The sequence below is a fragment of the Hippocampus guttulatus genome, chromosome 4 (genome assembly GCF_054856545.1).
Source record: "Hippocampus guttulatus isolate MCC_2025c chromosome 4, RoL_Hgut_1.0, whole genome shotgun sequence".
Taxonomy (NCBI): Eukaryota; Metazoa; Chordata; class Actinopteri; order Syngnathiformes; family Syngnathidae; genus Hippocampus; species Hippocampus guttulatus.
The window spans coordinates 18,431,110-18,437,568 of NC_141264.1; the positions used below are offsets into that span (position 1 = coordinate 18,431,110).

Consider the following 6,459-nt stretch of genomic DNA (forward strand, 5'->3'; position numbering starts at 1 on the left):
TTTTAGCCGAAAAAACGACCGAAAAAAACGACCATGTATAGTAAGGCGTTTTTAGCCGAAAAACGACCATGTATAGTAAGGCGTTTTTAGCCCAAAAAAACGACCATGTATAGTAAGGCGTTTTTAGCCCAACAAAACGACCAAGTATAGTAAGGCGTTTTTAGCCAAAAAACCCCCACCATGTATAGTAAGGCGTTTTTAGCCGAACAAAACGACCAAGTATAGTAAGGCGTTTTTAGCCCAAAAAAACGACCATGTATAGTAAGGCGTATTTAGCCGAAAAAAACGACTATGTATAGTAAGGCGTATTTAGCCGAAAAAAACAAACATGTATAGTAAGGCGTTTTTAGCCCAAAAAAACGACCATGTATAGTAAGGCGTCTTTAGCCGAAAAAACGACCGAAAAAAACGACCATGTATAGTAAGGCTTTTTTAGCCCAAAAAAAACACCATATATAGTAAGCCGTTTTTAGCCGAAAAAACGACCGAAAAAAACGACCATGTATAGTAAGGCGTTTTTAGCCAAAAAAAGCGACCATGTATAGTAAGGCGTTTTAGCCGAAAAAAACGACCATGTATATATAGTAAGGCGTTTTAGCCCAAAAAAACAACCATGTATAGTAAGGCGTTTTTAGCCGAAAAAACGACCGAAAAAAACGACCATGTATAGTAAGGCGTTTTTAGCCAAAAAACGACCATGTATAGTAAGGCGTTTTTAGCCCAAAAAAACGACCATGTATATTAAGGCATTTTTCGCCTCTGTGTCATCAATCCCTCGAGCCGGATTTGAACCAGCGACCTAAGGATGTCCATAAGCGCCACTACAGTCCTCCGCTCTACCAGCTGAGCTATCGAAGGGTACAAGTATCACATTTTACAAGTGCTTAAAGGCTTTATAAACTGAGTGCAGAAGAGCAAGAATGAGAACTTCCCCTCTGCGTTGTCCATCCTTCAAGCCGGATTTGAACCAGCGACCTAAAGATGTCTGTAGGCGCCACTACAGTGTTCCGCTCTAACAGCTGAGCTACCGAAGGGTAAAAGTAGTACCTTTTCAACATTCTTAAAGGGTGCGTTTTTAGCCGAAAAAAACGATCATGTATAGTAAGGCGTTTTTAGCCCAAAAAAACGACCTTGTATAGTAAGGGTTTTTTAGCCGAAAAAAACGACCATGTATAGTAAGGCGTTTTTAGCCGAAAAAACGACCGAAAAAAACGACCATGTATAGTAAGGCGTATTTAGCCGAAAAAAACGACCATGTATAGTAAGGCGTTTTTAGCCAAAAAAAAACGACATAGTATAGTAAGGCGTTTTTAGCCCGAAAAACACGACATAGTATATATAGTTAGGCGTTTTTAGCCCGAAAAAAACGACATAGTATAGTAAAGCGTTTTTCGCCCGAAAAAACGACATAGTTAAGTAAGGCGTTTACTAGCCCTTACTATACTATGTCGTTTTTTCGGGCGAAAAACGCCTTACTATACTATGTCGTTTTTTTCTGGCTAAAAAACGCCTTACTATACCCGGTCGTTTTTTTTCGGCTAAAAACGCCTTACTATACATGGTGTTTTTTTCGTCGTTTTTCAGCTAAAAACGCCTTACTATACATGGTCGTTTTTTTCGGCTAAAAACGCCTTACTATATATACTATGTCGTTTTTTCGGGCGAAAAACGCCTTACTATACTATCTCGTTTTTTTCGGGCTAAAAACGCCTTACTATACTATGTCATTTTTTCGGCTAAAAACGCCTTACTATACTATGTAGTTTTTTTCGGGCTAAAAACGCCTCACTATACTATGTCGTTTTTTTCGGGCTAAAAACGCCTTACTATATGTCGTTTTTTTTCGGGCTAAAAAACGCCTTACTATTCTATGTCATTTTTTCGGGCGAAAAACGCCTTACTATTCTATGTCGTTTTTTTCGGGCTAAAAAACGCCTTACTTTACTGTCGTTTTTTCCGGCGAAAAACGCCTTAATATACTGTCATTTTTTTCGGGCTAAAAAACGCCTTACTATATACTATGTCGTTTTTTCGGGCGAAAAACGCCTTACTATACTATATCGTTTTTTCCGGGCTAAAAACGCCTTACTATACATGGTAGTTTTTTTCGGCTAAAAACACCTTACTATATATGGTCGTTTTTTTCGGCTAAAAACGCCTTACTATACATGGTCGTTTTTTACGGCTAAAAACGCCTTACTATACATGGTCGTTTTTTACGGCTAAAAACGCCTTACTATACATGGTCGTTTTCTTCGGCTAAAAACGCCTTACTATACATGGTCTTTTTTTTCGGCTAAAAACGCCTTACTATACTATGTCGTTTTTTCGGGCGAAAAACGCCTTACTATACTATGTCATTTTTTTCGGGCTAAAAAACGCCTTACTATACTATGTCGTTTTTTCGGGCGAAAAACGCCTTACTATACTATGTCGTTTTTTTCGGGCTAAAAACGCCTTACTATATATACTATGTCGTGTTTTTCGGGCTAAAAACGCCTTACTATACTATGTTGTTTTTTTCGGGCTAAAAACGCCTTACTATAACTGTCGCTTTTTTTCGGGCTAAAAAACGCCCCTGCTGTTGTCTTCTTCTCTGATCAAAACAGTGTCCCTTCGCGGATACTCAATGAATTGCACCTTATTAAAAATATTACTTCTGTGAATTTTATTCATTTTTTTCATTTTTAAATTATCCTGCGGGCCTGATTGAACCTCGCGCGCGCGCGTGTGTGTGTGTGTGTTTGCGTGTGTGTGTGTGTGTGTGTGTGATGAATGGAATTCCGCATCGGTGTGCAATTGTAAAACAAGGCTGTGTTTTGAAAAAATAAATCTGAAACTGCATTTAAGGGTGGCTTAATACTGGCTGGCCATTTACGGGCCAGAGTTGTAATTTGATTTCTGGCCCAAATACTCCACAACTGGCCCTCATCTGGTTTGCCAGAGTCAAGCCAGTGCCTCCTTTGCCACTTCTGGGCCGTGTTCGGCCCACATGCATTACTCCAGTGCCGACTCAAGGCCAGCTGTGCCAGCTTCATGCCGAATCCGGGCCAGATGCCTTTGCTGACTGGGCAAACACGTCGACGGTCAAACAATTGAATAGTCGATGTGAAATGGCAATTGGGCACTGGAGGTGTACAGTTTAAATCTAGCCCAACTAAAATCATTCAAAACATTCACGGTTCCAGAAAGAGACGCAAATGCATTTAAAAAAAAGAAAGAACTGAATGTAAATAGGTTATTGTTTTTCATCCAAACAAAAGAGCCAAATATAAATACGGGCACAAAATGAGGCCAAAAAAAAACATAGCTCCTGACACGGAAGCTCCAACGCATTTTTCCGTGTAATTAGTCATGTTTCTACCGTGCCTTCTTCAAAGAATGTGTATTCAAATCAAACAATTATGTTCGCATGCTGTGCATAATATCCACGCACGTGTATTGGTCTCAATCGGTGCGTCAAAGTGACGTCTATTGAAAAAAAAAAAACACATTTGGGTGGATGCTCGGGACAAAATCATGGTTTTGATGAAACATGGTGCGTACGCAATGGCTGCCAGATCATTTCAGCGACTTGTACATCAGAGGACTTTGGGAAGACCCATGGAAAACTATCATCTCACACCTTAGAGAGTTTTTAGTTCCCGTCTGGTCTCAGACTGACATTTTACAAAGACTGTGAATTTTGCAGGGTCACTATTTACAAGACGACCAATAACAGTCTAAACAGAAGAACAAAGATATACAGTATTCAGAATTACTCAATCATTTTTGAACATCGAAATCGGATAGTTTTGATGATCTCTCACACCTCCTGGTTGAGAATCGCTGATGCAAAGTTGCATCCAGATCAGCATCCGGTTATTGTGCGAGGCAATTCTACAGGGTGAAGTGCAACATCAAGTGCAAATGTACACCCCCCTCCTACTCCCCCCTGAAAAAAAAAAAATAGTATGACCAGAGCGGCAAAAGCAATCCAGCCTAATCCAAATGAATCCTAGTTTTCGCAGGCTTCTCCATCCCGGTTGGAAGCTGATGGCAGCTCGCCTTGGCTGGGTTGCTTATCTTCTGCCTGTGGTTGTTCGTTGGCTGTACGGGCCCGGTCTTATCGGGACCAGGGCCTGCTCGGATTGGAGGGTTCATGGGAAGTAACCGTAGAACCTGTCCTTTGCTTATCTACCCCAGGAGGCTGTGTGTGTGTGTGTGTGTGTTTGTGTGTAGGGGATGGAGAAAGGAAAACCTGTTTCCATGACAACCTCTTCCTTCACCCCCACCTTTCCCAACCCTCTCAAGGAGAACCCCGGTGGTCTTTGTGTAATGCGATTCCACGAGAATGCACTGTGGATTAGAGCTACGCAGCCTTCGGGCCCAAAGGCAGGCCAGCGAAGACATGATTACCCAGATCAAATGCTGTAATCACTTGGCACTGGAGGCTTTCACATCCATTGCAGATAAAACCTCCAACTGGCAATTCTCAGGTGATTAAGGGATTATTATTCTGCATTTCATCATGGTGCCAGTCCCCCTCGTTCACCCCCCTCTCCCGGCCCCCTCCCGTCCCTCCTCCCCTCGCCATCGAAAGAAAGATTGCGATAAAGGAGGAAACGCGAGTTTGGCAGACTGTGACCAAAGCCTGGCAGCAGTCCTTTGCATGTGTTGGCATTAGAAACCTCACCCACACTCCTTTCATTTTCTAGAGTGTCCTGGCTTCAACAAGACAGGCGCAAGCGGAAGACTGGACCGCGTTCTTATGTTTGCCGTACAGAACTCCGTCTCTCAGTACGGGCTCCTCCATGAGAACCTGCCGAAGGCAGTCTATTGAGCGGGGGATCGGCGGGGCAATGACCCCCCATGCACCCGAGTACAATACTCAGAAGTCCAATCATTCATCAGGAGATATTCCACTTGTTTGATTAAGTGAGGAAGAAAACTGTACTTGAGCAAGAAGCTTCGGCTCCAAAACGGAGGAAGAACACACTTGAACCTTGTGGGAAAAGCGAAAAGCGGAAAACTATAGCCGTTAACAAATGGGCCCCGTGAGAGCGGGCCATGGCGCTTGGCTCCATGCTGAAAGCATCCAGCCCCACCATTATAATCCAACAACAACATCTGTGAAGAGGTAGACATAAGAGGGGGCACACAAAAAGTCCTAGAGGAGCCTGGCTGTGGAGTGGAAGGACGCGGGGGCCATTCAACTCATCCGCGCTCAAAAGTACTCATCTACCCGAAAGCCCACTTGAGAGAACTTAAGTGCAGTATTTGCGTCAGATTTCTCAAGTGGCGCTGCGTGAAGTCTCAAAGAAACGTTTTGGTAACGCTATGAAAACCTCCCGTCATGCGCCGATTAAAAAAAACTGTTTGGTCTTCAGGCATGGACCCGTTTGGAGTGATGAGTTGAAAGCAGAACCAAGTTTGTGTCTTCAGTACGCAAGTTCAATCATTTCTGGTTTCAAGCTCCCTTTCCGTCTTGCCAAGAGCACGCAGAATGCGTTCCTCTCATGTTTGTGCTTCTCCAGAGACATTCGTCAACTCTTGCCTGCCTGCGTTTACCGTCATTTTCTAACATTTAACTGTCACGGAAGAGACCGTGCTGCGCAAATAGACGCAGAGCCAAACCAGACATAAAGAATGGCAACAATCACGAGTAATACGGATTTCAAAACGGACCACAACGTATCCCCTCGGGTATCCTCCAAATTGTTTATGAGCCTGTACAAATAATTCCGCAAAACGTACGATGGGCAAATTGTGAGTGAAAGTAAATTTGTATTTGCTGAGAGGCTCCAGCGCGCCCGCGACCCGAGTGAGGAGAAGCGCTTCAGAAAATGGGTGGACGGATGGATGAATGTTGATGGAACGACAGGCAAGTAGCAGCGGACGGTAAGACACTGTGGTCAACACATCAATGAAAAATGAAAAGCTTTTTCACCATTCTTAATACTTTCAGGGACCGCGGTCACTACGGTGGACCGTTTATCAGGTTCTTATTACAACAATAGAGTCTATTTTACAGCATTCGAACCATTTCTATCGAGCCAACACATTCATGCACATTTCTTCACATTTGCTGATCGCAAATTTCCCCGATTTATGGGACAAATAAATGTTCTCTGAAAAATTGAGTATGCACGTCCGGAGAAATATTGCTTTGGGAATGGAATTGTTTGGCAAAATGTCAAAACAGGAAAGACTCGTTTTTCTTCCAAACTAAATCTGAACACATCTCCCAGAAAAATGTCCTTTCGGATGCGATTTTAATTCACTTGCGCTCTACATTTTCCCCGGTTATGAATTGTTTTGTCCTTTATTGTTTATGCACCAGAACAAATTCCATGAAGAAGGTCAGCTCAAATCTAAGTATCTTGAGTGAATTATTAAAAAAAAAAAGAAAAAAAGAAATCTGAATCAGAGATCAGCCCATGAGAGCTGAAGCACAGTGACAAACACTAAATTTGATCC

General features: G+C 42.7%; 1 non-coding gene across 1 annotated transcript; it reads right to left on the reverse strand.

Moving 5' to 3' along the window:
• Positions 1 to 771: 771 nt before the first annotated feature.
• trnay-gua (transfer RNA tyrosine (anticodon GUA)) lies at positions 772 to 858 on the reverse strand. The gene is given in 2 exon segments: positions 772 to 807; positions 822 to 858. It is a non-coding gene; the product is annotated as a tRNA-Tyr (tRNA).
• Between the last annotated feature and the right edge of the window lie 5,601 nt (positions 859 to 6,459).